The 17,115-nt window shown below is 53.6% G+C and overlaps 1 protein-coding gene across 1 annotated transcript in view; it reads right to left on the bottom strand.

Moving 5' to 3' along the window:
• LOC137300779 (pleckstrin homology domain-containing family G member 5-like) overlaps nucleotides 1-16,363 on the bottom strand; it is a 97,158-nt gene extending 80,795 nt beyond the window's left edge. The window contains exons 1-2 of the mRNA XM_067970040.1: nucleotides 16,352-16,363; nucleotides 14,589-14,665 (exon numbers count right to left, since the gene is read on the bottom strand). The gene's annotated coding sequence lies outside the window, so the exon portion shown is untranslated. The remainder of the gene's footprint in view (nucleotides 1-14,588; nucleotides 14,666-16,351) is intronic.
• Between the last annotated feature and the right edge of the window lie 752 nt (nucleotides 16,364-17,115).

The raw sequence follows: 17,115 nt of genomic DNA, 5'->3' as shown, positions 1-17,115 counted from the left end.
TGCGGGTGGACTCACTGTGGAGCATCCGCGATGCAGAGAAACTGGTGGATAGCACGTTTAGCGAGTTGGTCACACCACAGGTAAAGGGAGTACAGGCAGGAAGTGAATGGGTGACCACCAGGCAGAGTAAGAGGTGCAGGCAGGTAGTACAGGGGTCCCCTGTGCCATCCCCCTCTCAAACAGGTATACCGTTTTGGATACTGTTGTGGGAGATGGCTCACCAGGGGAAGGTGGCAGCGGCCAGGTTCATGGCACCGTGGCTGGCTCTGCTGCACAGGAGGGCAGGAAAAAGAGTGGCAGAGCTATAGTGATAGGGGACTCGATTGTAAGGGGAATAGACAGGCGTTTCTGCGGACGCAACCGAGACTCTAGGATGGTATGTTGCCTCCCTGGTGCAAGGGTCAGGGATGTCTCGGAGCGGCTGCAGGGCATTCTGGAGGGGGAGGGTGAACAGCCAGTTGTCGTGGTGCATATAGGTACCAACGATATAGGTAAAAAATGGGATGAGGTCCTACAAGCTGAATTTCGGGAGTTAGGAGTTAAACTAAAGAGTAGGACCTCAAAGGTAGTTATCTCAGGATTGCTACCAGTGCCACGGGCAAGTCAGAGTAGGAATGACAGGATAGCTAGGATGAATACGTGGCTTGAGAGATGGTGCAAGAGGGAGGGATTCAAATTCCTGGGACATTGGAACCGGTTCTGGGGGAGGTGGGACCAGTACAAATTGGACGGTCTGCATCTGGGCAGGACTGGAACCAATGTCCTAGGGGGAGTGTTTGCCAGTGCTGTTGGGGAGGGTTTAAACTAATGTGGCAGGGGGATGGGAACCGATGCAGGAAGTCAGTGGGAAGTAAAGTGGTGACAGAAACAAAAGGCAGTAAGGGAGAGTGTACAAAACATGACCGGACAGATGGTCTGAGAAAGCAGGGCAAAGACCAAGGGAAGTCTAGATTAAACTGCATTTATTTCAATGCAAGAAGTCTGATGGGGAAGGCAGATGAACTCAGGGCATGGACGGGTACATGGGACTGGGATGTTATAGCTATTACTGAAACATGGCTAAGGGAGGGGCAGGACTGGCAGCTCAATGTTCCAGGGTACAGATGCTATAGGAAAGATAGAGCAGGAGGTAAGAGAGGAGGGGGAGTTGCGTTCTTGATTAGGTAGAACATCACGGCAGTAGTGAGAGGGGATATATCCGAGGGTTCGCCCACTGAGTCTATATGGGTAGAACTGAAAAATAAGAAGGGAGAGATCACTTTGATAGGATTGTACTACAGACCCCCAAATAGTCAACGGGAAATTGAGGAGCAAATATGTAAGGAGATTACAGACAGCTGCAAGAAAAATAGGGTGGTAATAGTAGGGGACTTTAACTTTCCCAACATTGACTGGGACAGCCATAGCATTAGGGGCTTGGATGGAGGGAAATTTGTTGAGTGTATTCAGGAGGAATTTCTCATTCAGTATGTGGATGGCCCGACTAGAGAGGGGGCAAAACTTGACCTCCTCTTGGGAAATAAGGAAGGGCAGGTGACAGAAGTGTTAGTGAGGGATCACTTTGGGACCAGTGATCATAATTCCATTAGTTTTAAGATAGCTATGGAGAATGATAGGTCTGGCCCAAAAGTTAAAATTCTAAATTGGGGAAAGGCCAATTTTGATGGTATTAGACAGGAACTTTCAGAAGTTGATTGGGAGAGTCTGTTGGCAGGCAAAGGGACGTCTGGTAAGTGGGAGGCCTTCAAAAGTGTGTTAACCAGGGTTCAGGGTAAGCACATTCCTTATAAAGTGAAGGGCAAGGCTGGTAGAAGTAGGGAACCTTGGATGACTCGGGAGATTGAGGCTCTAGTCAGAAAGAAGAAGGAGGCATATGACATGCATAGACAGCTGGGATCAAGTGGATCCCTTGAAGAGTATAGAGATTGCCGGAGTAGAGTTAAGAGAGAAATCAGGAGGGCAAAAAGGGGACATGAGATTGCTTTGGCAGATAAGGCAAAGGTGAATCCAAAGAGCTTCTACAAATACATAAAGGGCAAAAGAGTAACTAGGGAGAGAGTAGGGCCTCTTAAGGATCAACAAGGTCATCTATGTGCGGAACCACAAGAGATGGGTGAGATCCTGAATGAATATTTCGCATCGGTATTTACGGTTGAGAAAGGCATGGATGTTAGGGAACTTGGGGAAATAAATAGTGATGTCTTGAGGAGTGTACATATTACAGAGAGGGAGGTGCTGGAAGTCTTAACGCGCATCAAGGTAGATAAATCTCCGGGACCTGATGAAATGTATCCCAGCACGTTATGGGAGGTTAGGGAGGAAATTGCGGGTCCCCCAGCAGAGATATTTGAATCATCGACAGCTACAGGTGAGGTGCCTGAAGATTGGAGGGTAGCAAATGTTGTGCCTTTGTTTAAGAAGGGCGGCAGGGAAAAGCCTGGGAACTACAGACCGGTGAGCCTGACATCTGTAGTGGGTAAGTTGTTAGAGGGTATTCTGAGAGACAGGATCTACGGGCATTTGGAGAGGCAGGGACTGATTAGGAACAGTCAGCATGGTTTTGTGAGAGGAAAATCATGTCTCACAAATTTGATTGAGTTTTTTGAAGGGGTAACCAAGAAGATAGATGAGGGCTGTGCAGTAGACGTGGTCTACATGGACTTCAGCAAAGCATTTGACAAGGTACCGCATGGTAGGTTGTTACATAAGGTTAAATCTCACGGGATCCAAGGTGAGGTAGCCAATTGGATACAAAATTGGATTGACGACAGAAGACAGAGGGTGGTTGTAGAGGGTTGTTTTTCAAACTGGATGCCTGTGTCCAGCGGTGTGCCTCAGGGATCGGTGCTGGGTCCGCTGTTATTGTTATTTATATTAATGATTTGGATGAGAATTTAGGAGGCATGGTTAGTAAGTTTGCAGATGACACCAAGATTGGTGGCATTGTGGACAGTGAAGAAGGTTATCTAGGATTGCAACGGGATCTTGATAAATTGGGCCAGTGGGCCGATGAATGGCAGACGGAGTTTAATTTAGATAAATGTGAGGTGATGCATTTTGGTAGATCGAATCGGGCCAGGACCTACTCCGTTAATGGTAGGGTGTTGGGGAGAGTTATAGAACAAAGAGATCTAGGAGTACAGGTTCATAGCTCCTTGAAAGTGGAGTCACAGGTGGATAGGGTGGTGAAGAAGGCATTCAGCATGCTTGGTTTCATTGGTCAGAACATTGAATACAGGAGTTGGGATGTCTTGTTGAAGTTGTACAAGACATTAGTAAGGCCACACTTGGAATACTGTGTACAGTTCTGGTCACCCTATTATAGAAAGGATATTATTAAACTAGAAAGAGTGCAGAAAAGATTTACTAGGATGCTACCGGGACTTGATGGTTTGACTTATAGGGAGAGGTTGGATAGGCTGAGACTTTTTTCCCTGGAGAGTAGGAGGTTTAGGGGTGATCTTATAGAAGTCTATAAAATAATGAGGGGCATAGATAAGGTAGATAGTCAAAATCTTTTCCCAAAGGTAGGGGAGTCTATGACGAGGGGGCATAGATTTAAGGTGAGAGGGGAGAGATACAAAAGGGTCCAGAGGGGCAATTTTTTCACTCAAAGGGTGGTGAGTGTCTGGAACGAGCTGCCAGAGGCAGTAGTAGAGGCGGGTACAATTTTGTCTTTTAAAAAGCATTTGGACAGTTACATGGGTAAGATGGGTATAGAGGGATATGGGCCAAGTGCAGGCAATTGGGACTAGCTTAGTGGTATAAACTGGGCGACATGGACATGTTGGGCCGAAGGGCCTGTTTCCATGTTGTAAACTTCTATGATTCTATGATCTCTGTCCACTATCGGTGTAAATATCACCCACTGATCTCTGTCTACTATCAGTGTAAATATCACCCACTGATCTCTGTCTACTATCAGTGTAAATATCACCCACTGATCTCTGTCTACTATCAGTGTAAATATCGCACACTGATCTCTGTCCACTATCAGTGTAAATATCACACACTGATCTCTGTCCACTATCAGTGTAAGTATCACACACTGATCTCTGTCCACTATCAGTGTAAATATCACACACTGATCTCTGTCCACTATCGGTGTAAATATCACACACTGATCTCTGTTCACGCTCAGTGTAAATATCACACACTGATCTCTGTCCACTATCAGTGTAAGTATCACACACTGATCTCTGTCCACTATCAGTGTAAATATCACACACTGATCTCTGTCCACTATCGGTGTAAATATCACACACTGATCTCTGTTCACGCTCAGTGTAAATATTAGACACGATTTGATGATGCCTCAAACATTGACTGATTGTCTATTCTGATTCTGGATTCTCTGCTCACACAGTTTGCCTGCGAGCTGCCTCGGGTCGATGTTTATATGGGGATAGATCTGAGGGGAGGGGTGTCCGAGAGTTTAAACAGGGAACAGATGTTTCCTGCAGAAAGAATAGAATCCAAATCCCAATGGGTTGACCTGCAAATGACCATTGTTCAACTCTGTTGCTGCCGGGAACTCCTGGTTAAAAATATTCACATTGCTTCTTGTCTGCAGCTGGATGAGAAAGTGAGACACATAATGTCTACCAGCTCAGTGACCCTGACACTGTCCCTGGTCAGGGTCCATCAATATAATGGGAGCCCAAACAGTCAGACAATATCGAAAAGTAAATCAAGTAAACTTCGTACTTATAATGAAGGGGGGGGTGTGGGGGGAGGGGGGCCGGGGGGTGTGGGGGAGGGGGGCCGGGGGGTGTGTGGGGCAGGGGTGGGTGTGGGGTCGGGGTGGGGTCGGGGTCGGGGTCGGGGTGGGGTCGGGGTCGGGGTGGGGGAGGGGGGCCGGGGGGTGTGTGGGGGAGGGGGGCCGGCAGGTGTGGGGGGGAGGGGGGTTGTGGGGCGGGGGTGGGGGGGAGGGGCCGGGGGGGTGTGGGGTCGGGGTGGGGGGGAGGGGCCGGGGGTGTGTGGGGCCGGGGTGGGGTGGGGTCGGGGGGGGAGGGGCCGGGGGGTGTGTGGGGTGGGGGTGGGGTGGGGTCGGGGTGGGGGAGGGGGGCCGGGGGGTGTGTGGGGTCGGGGTGGGGTGGGGGAGATGAGCCCAGTAATGGACCAGGACTCATCACCTCATCAAAAACTCATAAATCCTTTCACACAATCAATGGTTTTGAAACACAGTGAAATTGTACAGGAAAATGTAGCAGCCACTTCGCACACAGCAAGATCCCACAAACAGCCATGAGCTGAGAGGCCAGTTAATGTGTTGGTTGATGGAGGACCCTGGGGAGAACTCCCCTTCTCTTCTTTGATTAGTGCCACATGACCTTTAACACCCACCTGAACAGGGAGACGGGGCCTTGGTTTAACGTCTCGTCCCTCAGTACTACACTGAATGAGGGTTAAACCCACAACCGTCTGGCTCGGGGCCGAGAGTGCTACCAACTGAGCCAAGCTGACAGACTGAGGTGGACTGGCTGCTTGCTCCACAGTTCACAATCTACAACATTCCTGGTGGTAAATTGGCAAAGATTTATAAATTCACCTCTGTGTGCTGCGGTGTGCTGGGGTGTGCTGGGTGTGCTGGAGTGTGCTGGGGTGTGCTGGGGTGTGCTGGAGTGTGCTGGGGTGTGCTGGGGTGTGCTGGAGTGTGCTGGAGTGTGCTGCGGTGTGCTGCTGTGTGCTGCGGTGTGCTGCTGTGTGCTGGGGTGTGCTGCTGTGTGCTGGGGTGTGCTGCTGTGTGCTGGGGTGTGCTGCGGTGTGCTGCTGTGTGCTGGGGTGTGCTGCTGTGTGCTGGGGTGTGCTGCGGTGTGCTGCTGTGTGCTGCGGTGTGCTGCTGTGTGCTGGAGTGTGCTGGAGTGTGCTGCGGTGTGCTGCTGTGTGCTGCAGTGTGCTGCTGTGTGCTGGGGTGTGCTGCGGTGTGCTGCTGTGTGCTGGGGTGTGCTGGAGTGTGCTGGGAAAGCTGGTCAGCTGGGTTCAGCCCAGGATCTTGCTACATTTGCTTCATCACTGAACCAAACACAAAATCCATTTCAAAATTAAAACTAAACCCAGGGCAGAAACACGGTGAAGATGTCCAGCAGCCAATCAGTGAGCTGGTTCCTGCCCAGATCAGAAGACTGAAATAAGAATTCTTCTGACCAGAATCGCTCCTTTCACTGGAAATCTTCAACTCGCTGAAGCCACAGATGAAGGACAGGTCCTGCAGGAAGGTGCTGGGTTATCACTGGAACTCCCTGTGTTAGCAGGAACCCCATTGTGCTGTCTGCCCCGTAATCCCTCCAACAGCAACTCACTCAACACAACAGGGACAATCAGCAGAGCCTGCATCTCAGGGAGGCTCCTGTACACTCAGCGCTGGGACCAGTGCCCAGGTGAGTTAACCCTCGAGGACCAGCTCCCAACCCAGAGTAAACACGCAAACTAAAACCTCATCAACAGCCACAACTGGGAACTCAGAATCACTGGGTGCTGCACCTGACCCTGATTCCAGGGCCCAGGGCCCAGGGCCCAGCGCCAGCTGACGGACGATGGGTGGTCAGGTACCTGGGGGCTGGGGGTTCCACCACATTTTACCTTCCCTCCCCTCCCCATCACCCGCCCCCCCCTCCCCTCCCCTCCTGCCTCTTCCCGTCCCCTCCCTCACCTGTCACCCCAGGAAGCAGGGGGCAGGAGAGGGTCAGGGAGCAGGGGGCGAGGCAGGGGGCAATGGTGGGGGCAGGGGGCAGGAGAGGGGCAGGGGGCAGGGGGCAGGAGAGGGTCAGGGGGCAGGAGGCAGGGGGCAGGAGAGGGTCAGGGGGCAGGGGGCAGGAGAGGGTCAGGGGGCAGGAGAGGGTCAGGGGGCAGGGGGCAAGGCAGGGGGCAATGGTGGGGGCAGGGGGCAGGAGAGGGTTAGGGGCAGGAGAGGGTCAGGGGACAGGGGGCTGTGTGCAGGAGAGGGTCAGGGGGCAGGAGAGGGTTAGGGGGCAGGGGGCAGGAGAGGGTCAGGGGGCAGGAGGCAGGGGGCAGGAGAGGGTCAGGGGGCAGGAGAGGGTCAGGGGGCAGGGGGTGGGGCAGGGGGCTATGTGCAGGAGAGGGTCAGGGGGCAGGAGAGGGTTAGGGAGCAGGGGGCAGGAGAGGGTCAGGGGGCAAGAGGCAGGGGGCAGGAGAAGGTCAGGGGGCAGGGGGTGGGGCAGGGGGCTGTGTGCAGGAGAGGGTCAGGGGGCAGGAGAGGGTCAGGGGGCAGGAGCTCATTCTGCTATATAAAGAATTAGAGTAGGGAGGAGTTTAGAAGCTCCCAGACGGGCGGTTCGATGCCAGAGATGGTCTATGGTTTGTCCGTCTCTCTGTCTCTCTGTCACCAGTCAACATTTGAATTAGTTCCGACTGGTGTAATTCAGAATAGTTTGTAAACTGCTGACACTCAGGGGTTGAATATTAATGACGTTTACACCAATTCTCCCACAATCTTCCACCAAATTTCCAGCGCACAATCAGGAAAATCCCGCAGAAATTTTTTTTTATTCGTTCATGGGATGTGGGCATCGCTGGCGAGGCCGGCATTTATTGCCCATCCCGAATTGCCCTCGAGAAGGTGGTGGTGGTGGAAGTGATGCATTTTGGTAGGAAGAATGAGGAAAAGCAAAATAAACTAAATGGTCCAATTTTAAAGGGGATGCAGGAACAGGGAGACCAGGAGGTGCAGGTACACAAATCTTTGGAGTTGGCACGAAGGTTGAGAAGGCTGTTAAAAAAGCACATGGGATCCTGGGCTTTATTAATGGAGGCATAGAGCACAAAAGCAAGGAAGTTATGCTAAACATGGGGGAAAGATGTGAAGGCCCTAGAGAGGGTGCAGAGGAGATTTACTAGAATGATTCCAGGGATGAGGGACTTTAGTTACGTGGATAGACTGGAGAAGCTGGGGTTGTTCTCCTTGGAACAGAGACGGTTGCGAGGAGATTTGATCGAGGGGTTCAAAATCATGAAGGGTCTGGACAGAGTAGATAGAGAGAAACTGTTCCTATTGGTGGAAGGGTCAAGAACCAGAGGACACAGATTTAAGGTGATTGGCAAAAGAACCAAAGGTGACATGAGGGAATATTTTTTATGCAGCGAGTTGTTCTGATCTGGAATTCACTGCCTGAAAGGGCGGTGGAAGCAGATTCAATAATAACTTTCAAAAGGGAATTGGATAAATACTTGAAGGGGAAAAATTTGCAGCGCTCTGGGGATAGACAGGAAAGTGAGACTAATTGGATCGCTCTTTCAAAGGGCCAGATTGGCTCCTCCTGTGCTGTATGATTCTATGGGTGGGTTTTGCGACCCAGGCAGCGAAGTGAACTTCGTGCTGCCTGATACTTACCCTGAAATCTCCGTGCAGCAAGCACAGTCCTCGCTGCTGAGAGGGTGCACGGAGAATGAGGAAGTTGGAAATGGGGCGTGCACAGCGCACGTCATCAGCAGCCTGCACCTCTTAAAAGTTCAGGTGCACATTTCAAATGGCAGGTACAGAGCCATGAGAATAGCAGGACCGGCACGAGAGAGGGCTCCACACTTCTCCGATGATGCTCTGGGGGCCCTGGTGGAAGGCACGGACAAAAGGAGGGCCAACATGTACCCACAGTGTGTCCAGAGACCCTCCACACTGCAGCTCCGCGGGCATTGGCAGGCTGTGGCACAGGAAGTGAACGCCAGGAGCATGGCACCACACACGTGGGTGCAGTGCCTAAAGGAGTTCAATGATTTGACACGAGTGGTTCAAGGTGAGTGAATGCAAGTGTCAAGTGGCACATCCTACCAACTGCTCCACTGCTCCAGGCATCACACTCACCGTCACCCACCCACCAACAAACACTGACCATCCACACGCAATGCTGCATCTCACCCGCACATAGTACCACGCTTGCAGGCCACACAACCACCACTCACAAGTCACACAAACTGGCAGCTATTCGACCACAACAGGCACATCACCCACACACCTTGCAGGACACTCACTGACACACTGTCCTCTGTCTTGCAGGAGAAGGTGACGTATCACACCCGGCAGCAGGAGGGACCCGAGGGTGGATGGGTACGTCTACACGTCCTCACCCCCCTAGAGGAGACGGTGCTGCGGATCATTGGGCGGGCCATCGCTGCAGCCGTCACAACGTGCCACGCTGGAGGCCCCGGTCAAGGGGGTCTCTGCATATCTAACGCTCCTTCTCCTTTTCCATATCTCCCTCCTCCCATAATCTTTTCCGACTCACGTGCTGCACACGCTGTCAGCACACACCTCGTCCTCACTCCTCTCCCCACTCCACAACTCAACCTGTTCCCCTTTATCATTGCAGATACCCAAGAACACGTGGCGGCACTGCCTGAGGCGGAGGCGGAGGAGGGGGAGGGGGAGGGGGAGGGGGAGGGGGAGGAGGAGGGGGAGGAGGAGGGGGAGGGGGAGGAGGAGGGGGGGGGAGGAGGAGGGGGAGGAGGAGGGGGAGGAGGAGGGGGGGGGAGGGGGAGGGGGAGGAGGAGGGGGAGGAGGAGGGGGAGGGGGAGGGGGAGGAGGAGGGGGGGGAGGGGGAGGAGGAGGGGGAGGAGGAGGGGGAGGAGGAGGGGGAGGGGGAGGGGGAGGAGGAGGAGGAGGAGGGGGGGGACACTGAAGCCACACCGTCACTCGATCTGACACTTGCTTCCACCAGCTCAGAGACTGACACTGTGCGTCCTTTAGAGGCCGGGTTAGAGGAGTGATCTGCATGTGGTGAGACACCGAGCACAAGTGATCAGGAGCCGGGGTGGGGGGAACGGATACCACAGGTGCCAGCTCGCTGGAGGGCGAGGTCGCTCACTAGTTCTGCTGCAGAGGGGTCAGTTGAGGACTTCGATGGGCCAGGCTACAGGAGAGGCTGATGGGTGTACACCAACAAATGCTTGGGGCACTGGAAAACCTGCCAGAAAGCCTGTGCACAATGAGGAGGGGCATGGAGGAGTCCAGCTTTAAGTTGACGCAGGGCTTTGGGCAGAGCTTGGAGCCCATCCTTTCCCACATGGAACGGTGTGGTCACCTCCATCAGCGCACCTGTGGAACCCACCATGATACAGCGTCTGATGACCGATGTCACAGCTTCCATTGCAGCACAAACATCTGCCGTCCAAGGTCTGACTGCTGCCTTGGAAGCTCAGACTGCTGCTATCGTGGCTCTGGGGACCACTGTGGAACGGGGCTTCCAGGGCATCACAGCACTCCAGCAATCCGTTCTCCAGCTGATCACCAGGATTGCGGAGACGCCGCCCCGGGAGAGTGGCAGTGGCGCCATGGCAGTCGGACCTGCTGTCCTCTCTCAGGACAACAGCCTTCCTGCTCCCACCCCTGCCACTCCACCAGTGCCCCTGTTGTTGCCTCTTGGCCAGCCAGGCCAGACTGCTGCAGCCCATGCTGAGATGGTGCAGTCTGAAGCCGGGCCCTCCAGGCCCAGAGCTGCTCAAGGTCGTCCTCCAAGGCCATCTGGACGTTCCTCCATTGAAGGCCAGCAGCCTCCCACCACCCATGCTCCAGCCACTGAGGAAGCACATTGTAGGAGCACCAGGATAGGTAAAGGCACATGAACAACAGGCACTGAGGGAATGCACAAGGGTGAATAGTTCTGTTATGTTTGCATAATTTCATTTATTCATTGATATATGAGAGTTTGATTTTGCATTTGGTGGTGGTTTTTATTCATGCAATGAGCTGAGAGGGACACCAATGTGTAATCAGATGGAGGGCGATTTGATTGTCTTGTGGGAGGGGAAAGGTGGGGAATGTAGGACTGTTGGTGAGTTGCGGGATGTAGTTCCAATTATTGATAGTGGGCACGGATCAGGCGAGCACACAGAGCCCTTGCAGACAAGGCTTGTGGTTCCTGCTGCACCCTTGCGTCTTCCTCCACCTCCTCTTCTGGCTCCACCCCCTCCTCCTGCTCCTCCTCAGCCTCTTCCTCCACCTGCACCTCTGCCTCTTCCTCCTCATCCTCCTCCTCCTCCACCTCTGGCTCAGGGTCTTCTCCGATCATTGGTGGCAAAGGCTGGTCCCTCATGATGGCGAGGTTGTGCAGCATGCAGCCGACCACCACGAATCTGCCCACCCACTCAGGGGAGTCCTGCAGGGCTCCTCCAGACCGGTCCAGGCCGCGGAAGCGTTGTTTGAGGAGGCCTATGGTGTGCTCCACGATGTTGCGTGTGGCAGCATGGCTCTCATTCTAGGCCTGCTGTGCATGTGTGCATGGATTCCTGACCGGTGTCATGAGCCACAGCGTGAGGGGGTAGCCCTTGTCGCCCAGTAGCCAGCCTTTGACTTGCCGAGTCAAATGAAAGATAGCTGGCACGTTGGACTGCCGCATGACGAAGGCATCGTGACTGCTCCCAGGGTAGTGGGCATCGACCTCCAAGATGCGATGCGTGTGGTCGCACACCAGCTGCACGTTGAGGGAGTGGAAGCCCTATCGGTTGATGAAGATGGCCAAGTTGATGTGCGGGGCATGCAGGGCAATATGTGTGCAGTCCATGGCACCCTGCACCATGGGGAAGACAGCAATGTGGGCGAACCCCCGTGCTCGCTCGTTCTGATTGTCTCTGTGGAGAGGGAAGGTGATGAACCTGTTCCTCATGTGGTACAGTGTGTCTGTGACCTCCCTTATGCAGCAGTGTACTGCATACTGCAAGATATTGCACATGTCGCCAGCAGAGGCCTAAATGCTCCTGAGCCGTAGAAATTCTGTGCCATGGTGACCTTCACAGCCACAGGCAATGCTGTCCTCGCCCTGCTCTGAGGCTGCAGTTGTGGCCGCACCAGTTGACAGATCTCGGTGACGGCTTCCTTGGTGAACCTCAGGCGTCGGATGCAATCCTCCTCGGTCATGTTGAGGTAAGAGAATTGATCCCTGAAGGCCCTCATTGGGTAGGGCCTCCTGCTCAGTGCCCTCCATCTCCTCGCAGCTTGACCTGCTGGGCGTGGCCTCTCTGCACGCTCCCAGTCGTGCTCAATGCACAGCGGGAGCCCGAGCAGACCGCCCATGGTTGGCAGGAATGTTGTTCCACCAGTGTTGTAACTTTCCGACCCGTAAGGCAGTGCCTGCCAAAGCACTCTCAAAAGTAGTGTAGGAACTCTTAATAAGAAGAGGGAGCTTCAAAAAACACTTCCTACTCCTCCAGCAGCCAGAAGCAATAATCCAGCAACTAACCTGCAACACCTGCATAGCCCTTTAAATAGCGCTGGTGGGGGGTCCTTCAGGCACTGTAAGAAACGTTTAGATGGTCGGGGATAAGACTGTGTGTTGAGTTGAGCGTTAAGGTCGAAAATGGTGTTGATCACTTTAAATCAGCATTGCACACTGATTGCAGCCATTTTCTCCCTACTTTACACGCTTCCAGCGTCCAGTATCTGCCCTGCGCTATCTCCTATACTAAGATGGCGTCCGGCGCATATCACGCTGGAAATGTGCGTGCGCATCCAAGACGCCATCTTGGATATCAGAGAGGCCGAAACAACGGACGCTACACGGCCCAATTTAGCGCCCAAAGATTCTAATTCAACCCCTTGTTTCCGGGGATGGGCTGGGTATCAGTGGAGTGATGCTGCCATCCACTGGCTATTGGGCTAACTGCACCCACCCCAGCCTCCTGGGGCCCTTGCCTTTATACAGAGCCTTAACCCGTCTCTCAGGACATCACAAAGTGCTTCACAGAATTAATTACTTCTGAAGAGCAGTCACTGTCGTTATGTGGCTAAATGCAGCAGCCATTATAAGCACAGGAAGATCCCGCAAACACAATGAAATCAATCACCAGTTGAACCCATGACTTGGACTTGGGTGTGCAGGGCACAATTACCAAATTTACAGATGACACAAAACTTGGAAGTGCAGTGAACAGTGAGGAGGATAGTGATAGACTTCAAGAGGATAAAGACAGGCTGGTGGAATGGGCGGACACGTGGCAGATGAAATTTAACACAGAAAAATGCAAAGTGATACATTTCAGTAGGAAGAACGAGGGGAGTAAAGATAAACTAGAGGGCACAACTCTAAAAGGGGTACAGGAACAGAGAGATCTGGGGGTATATGTGCACAAATTGTTGAAGGTGGCAGGGCAGGTTGAGAAAGTGGTTAAAAAAGCATACGGGATCCTGGGCTTTATAAATAGAGGCACAGAATACAAAAGTATGGAAGTCATGATGAACCTTTATAAAACGCTGGTTCGGCCACAACTGGAGTATTGTGTCCAGTTCTGGGCACTGCACTTTAGAAAAGATGTGAAGGCCTTAGAGAGGGTGCAGAAGAGATTTACTAGAATGATTCCAGGGATGAGGGACTTTAGTTACGTGGATAGACTGGAGAAGCTGGGGTTATTCTCCTTGGAACAGAGACGGTTGTGAGGAGATTTGATCGAGGTATTCAAAATCATGAAGGGTCCAGACAGAGTAGATAGAGAGAAACTGTTCCCATTGGCAGAAGGGTCAAGAACCAGAGGACACAGATTTAAGGTGATTGGCAAAAGAACCAAAGGTGACATGAGGAAAGAATTTTTTACATAGCGAGTGGTTAGGATCTGGAATGCACTGCCCGAGGGGGTGGTGGAGGCAGATTCAATCATGGCCTTCAAAAGGGAACTGGATAAGTACTTGAAAGGAAAAAATGTGCAGGGCTACGGGGATAGGGCGGGGAAGTGGGACTAGCTGGATTGCTCTTGCATAGAGCCGGCACGGACTCGATGGGCCGAATGGCCTCCTTCCGTGCTGTAACCATTCTATGATTCTATGATCTGTTCTTAGTGGTGTTGGTTGAGGGAGAAATGTTGGCCCGAGGACACCGGGGAGAACTCCCTGCTCTCCCTCGAGTGCTGGCCATTGGGATCCTTTACATCGACTTAAACCAACAGACAGGGGCCTCAGTTTAATGTCTCACCCGAAAGACAAATGATCAATGGGCTCTGGTTTATTGTTTTCACAGGAAAACAGAGAAAATCACAGAAAATAATCGCAAACTACAGGAGATAAATTCCATTAAATCACAAGTAATAAAAAAGCTCAACGCGCCCCACACACGGGCCCCAAACACGGGCCCCGTTCAACGCACCCCACACACGGGCCCCGTTCAACGCGCCCCACACACGGGCCCCGTTCAACGCGCCCCACACACGGGCCCCGTTCAACGCGCCCCACACACGGGCCCCGTTCAACGCGCCCCACACACGGGCCCCGTTCAACGCGCCCCACACACGGGCCCCGTTCAACGCGCCCCACACACGGGCCCCGTTCAACGCGCCCCACACACGGGCCCCGTTCAACGCGCCCCACACACGAGCCCTGGTCAATCCACTCTATCACAAACCCACTTAATCACAAGATAGATGAACAGAAAAATCGTAACTGATCCCTGGACACGGGTGGGCTGAGAGTTAGCCCCCGGTCCGCCTGTTACATTATTATCCAACTGGTACATGGATGAAAAAGAGCGAGGCAGTCGGGGTGGGAGAGGGGCAGAGGGGAGGAGACAGAGAGCAAGAGTGAGAAAAGGAGAGTTTGCACGAGTGTGCGTGTAAGAGTGTACAGGTCAGTCATGAGGAGTAACAAGTCACCTCACCTTGATGGCCCTCCCCTTCTCCACACATTCTCGATGCTGACAAAGCAGAACCTTCTCCTGTATTACACTCCGCTCATCTGCAAAAAGGAAACCACAACAGTTAGTTCCACAAGAAAACACTAGAGCGGTAACACGGTACACTGAGAGTGACAGGGGGCGGTAACACGGTACACTGAGAGTGACAGGGGGCGGTAACACGGTACACTGAGAGTGACAGGGGGCGGTAACACGGTACACCGAGAGTGACAGGGGGCGATAACACGGTACACCGAGAGTGACAGGGGGCGGTAACACGGTACACCGAGAGTGACAGGGAGCGGTAACACGGTACACTGAGAGTGACAGGGGGCGGTAACACGGTACACCGAGAGTGACAGGGACCGGTAACACGGTACACCGAGAGTGACGGGGGGCGGTAACACGGTACACCGAGAGTGACGGGGGGCGGTAACACGGCACACCGAGAGTGACGGGGGGCGGTAACACGGCACACCGAGAGTGACAGGGGGCGGTAACACGGTACACCGAGAGTGACAGGGGGCGGTAACACGGTACACCGAGAGTGACAGGGGGCGGTAACACGGTACACCGAGAGTGACAGGGGGCGGTAACACGGTACACCGAGAGTGACAGGGGGTGGTAACACGGTACACCGAGAGTGACGGGGGGCGGTAACACGGCACACCGAGAGTGACGGGGGGCGGTAACACGGTACACCGAGAGTGACGGGGGGCGGTAACACGGTACACCGAGAGTGACGGGGGGCGGTAACACGGTACACCGAGAGTGACGGGGAGCGGTAACACGGCACACCGAGAGTGACAGGGGGCGGTAACACGGCACACCGAGAGTGACAGGGGGCGGTAACACGGTACACCGAGAGTGACGGGGGGCGGTAACACGGTACACCGAGAGTGACGGGGGGCGGGTAACACGGCACACCGAGAGTGACAGGGGGCGGTAACACGGTACACCGAGAGTGACAGGGGGCGGTAACACGGTACACCGAGAGTGACAGGGGGCGGTAACACGGTACACCGAGAGTGACAGGGGGCGGTAACACGGTACACCGAGAGTGACAGGGGGCGGTAACACGGTACACCGAGAGTGACGGGGGGCGGTAACATGGCACACCGAGAGTGACGGGGGGCGGTAACACGGTACACCGAGAGTGACAGGGGGCGGTAACACGGTACACCGAGAGTGACAGGGGGCGGTAACACGGTACACCGAGAGTGACGGGGGGCGGTAACACGGTACACCGAGAGTGACGGGGAGCGGTAACACGGCACACCGAGAGTGACAGGGGGCGGTAACACGGCACACCGAGAGTGACAGGGGGCGGTAACACGGTACACCGAGAGTGACAGGGGGCGGTAACACGGCACACCGAGAGTGACAGGGGGCGGTAACACGGCACACCGAGAGTGACGGGGGGCGGTAACACGGTACACCGAGAGTGACAGGGGGCGGTGACACGGCACACCGAGAGTGACAGGGGGCGGTAACACGGTACACCGAGAGTGACAGGGGGCGGTGACACGGTACACCGAGAGTGACAGGGGGCGGTGACACGGTACACCGAGAGTGACAGGGAGCGGTGATGGACGGGGAGATCTATGGGTCTGTGATTGGTCAGCGATCAAAGGAATTAAAAGTTTTGCTGAAGTACTTGTTCTGTTCGCTGTGCGGGAGGAACCAGTGACGATGTCACATGACACATGAGACACAACAGAGGCTGAGAGTCACTTGGCAATTCCTACCAGTCAATCTGTGTTGTCTGGAACATTCTGTAGCATATTGTTAAAGATTGTCAGCCCCTTGAGATTTGTATTGGAGAACTCCCACCAGTCAGCACCGAGCCAAACAAGCTGCTCTCGAATTCGGACCCAGCACAGTCCTCACTGTGTTTAACAGGAGCCCTCCCACATCGGAGCTCAATCAACCGCCAGGGAAATATCCCACAATCCCTCCATTTAAAGGGGCAGCGCTCAGAATTTAACACTTAGAACTGACAACTGCATTCAGAGGGCCGCAGGATTTCAGTTCAGCCACTGTTTATCATAGAGAGGATCGATTCGGACTGGGAGACTGCCCAGACTCCAATCACTGCTCCTGTCCCTCGATACCCAGTGGGAGACTGCGAGAGACAGAGAGAGAGTCAGAGAGAGAGAGAGAGAGAGTCAGAGAGAGAGAGAGATAGAGAGAGAGAGAGAGAGAGAGAGTCAGAGAGAGAGAGAGATAGAGAGCGAGAGTCAGAGAGAGTCAGAGAGAGAGATAGAGAGAGAGTCAGAGAGAGAGTCAGAGAGAGAGAGAGTCAGAGTCAGAGAGAGAGAGAGTCAGAGAGAGAGAGAGAGAGTCAGAGAGAGAGATAGAGAGAGAGTCAGAGAGAGAGTCAGAGAGAGAGAGAGAGAGAGACAGAGAAAGAGAGAGTCAGAGAGAGAGAGAGAGAGAGACAGAGAAAGAGAGAGTCAGAGAAAGAGAGAGAGAGAGACACTGGGTATAACACTCCTGTATATATATTATA

This window comes from Heptranchias perlo, chromosome 32, assembly GCF_035084215.1.
Source record: "Heptranchias perlo isolate sHepPer1 chromosome 32, sHepPer1.hap1, whole genome shotgun sequence".
NCBI lineage: Eukaryota > Metazoa > Chordata > Chondrichthyes > Hexanchiformes > Hexanchidae > Heptranchias > Heptranchias perlo.
The sequence above is the reverse complement of the archived record's forward strand: the minus strand, read 5'-3'. Positions and strand labels throughout refer to the sequence as shown.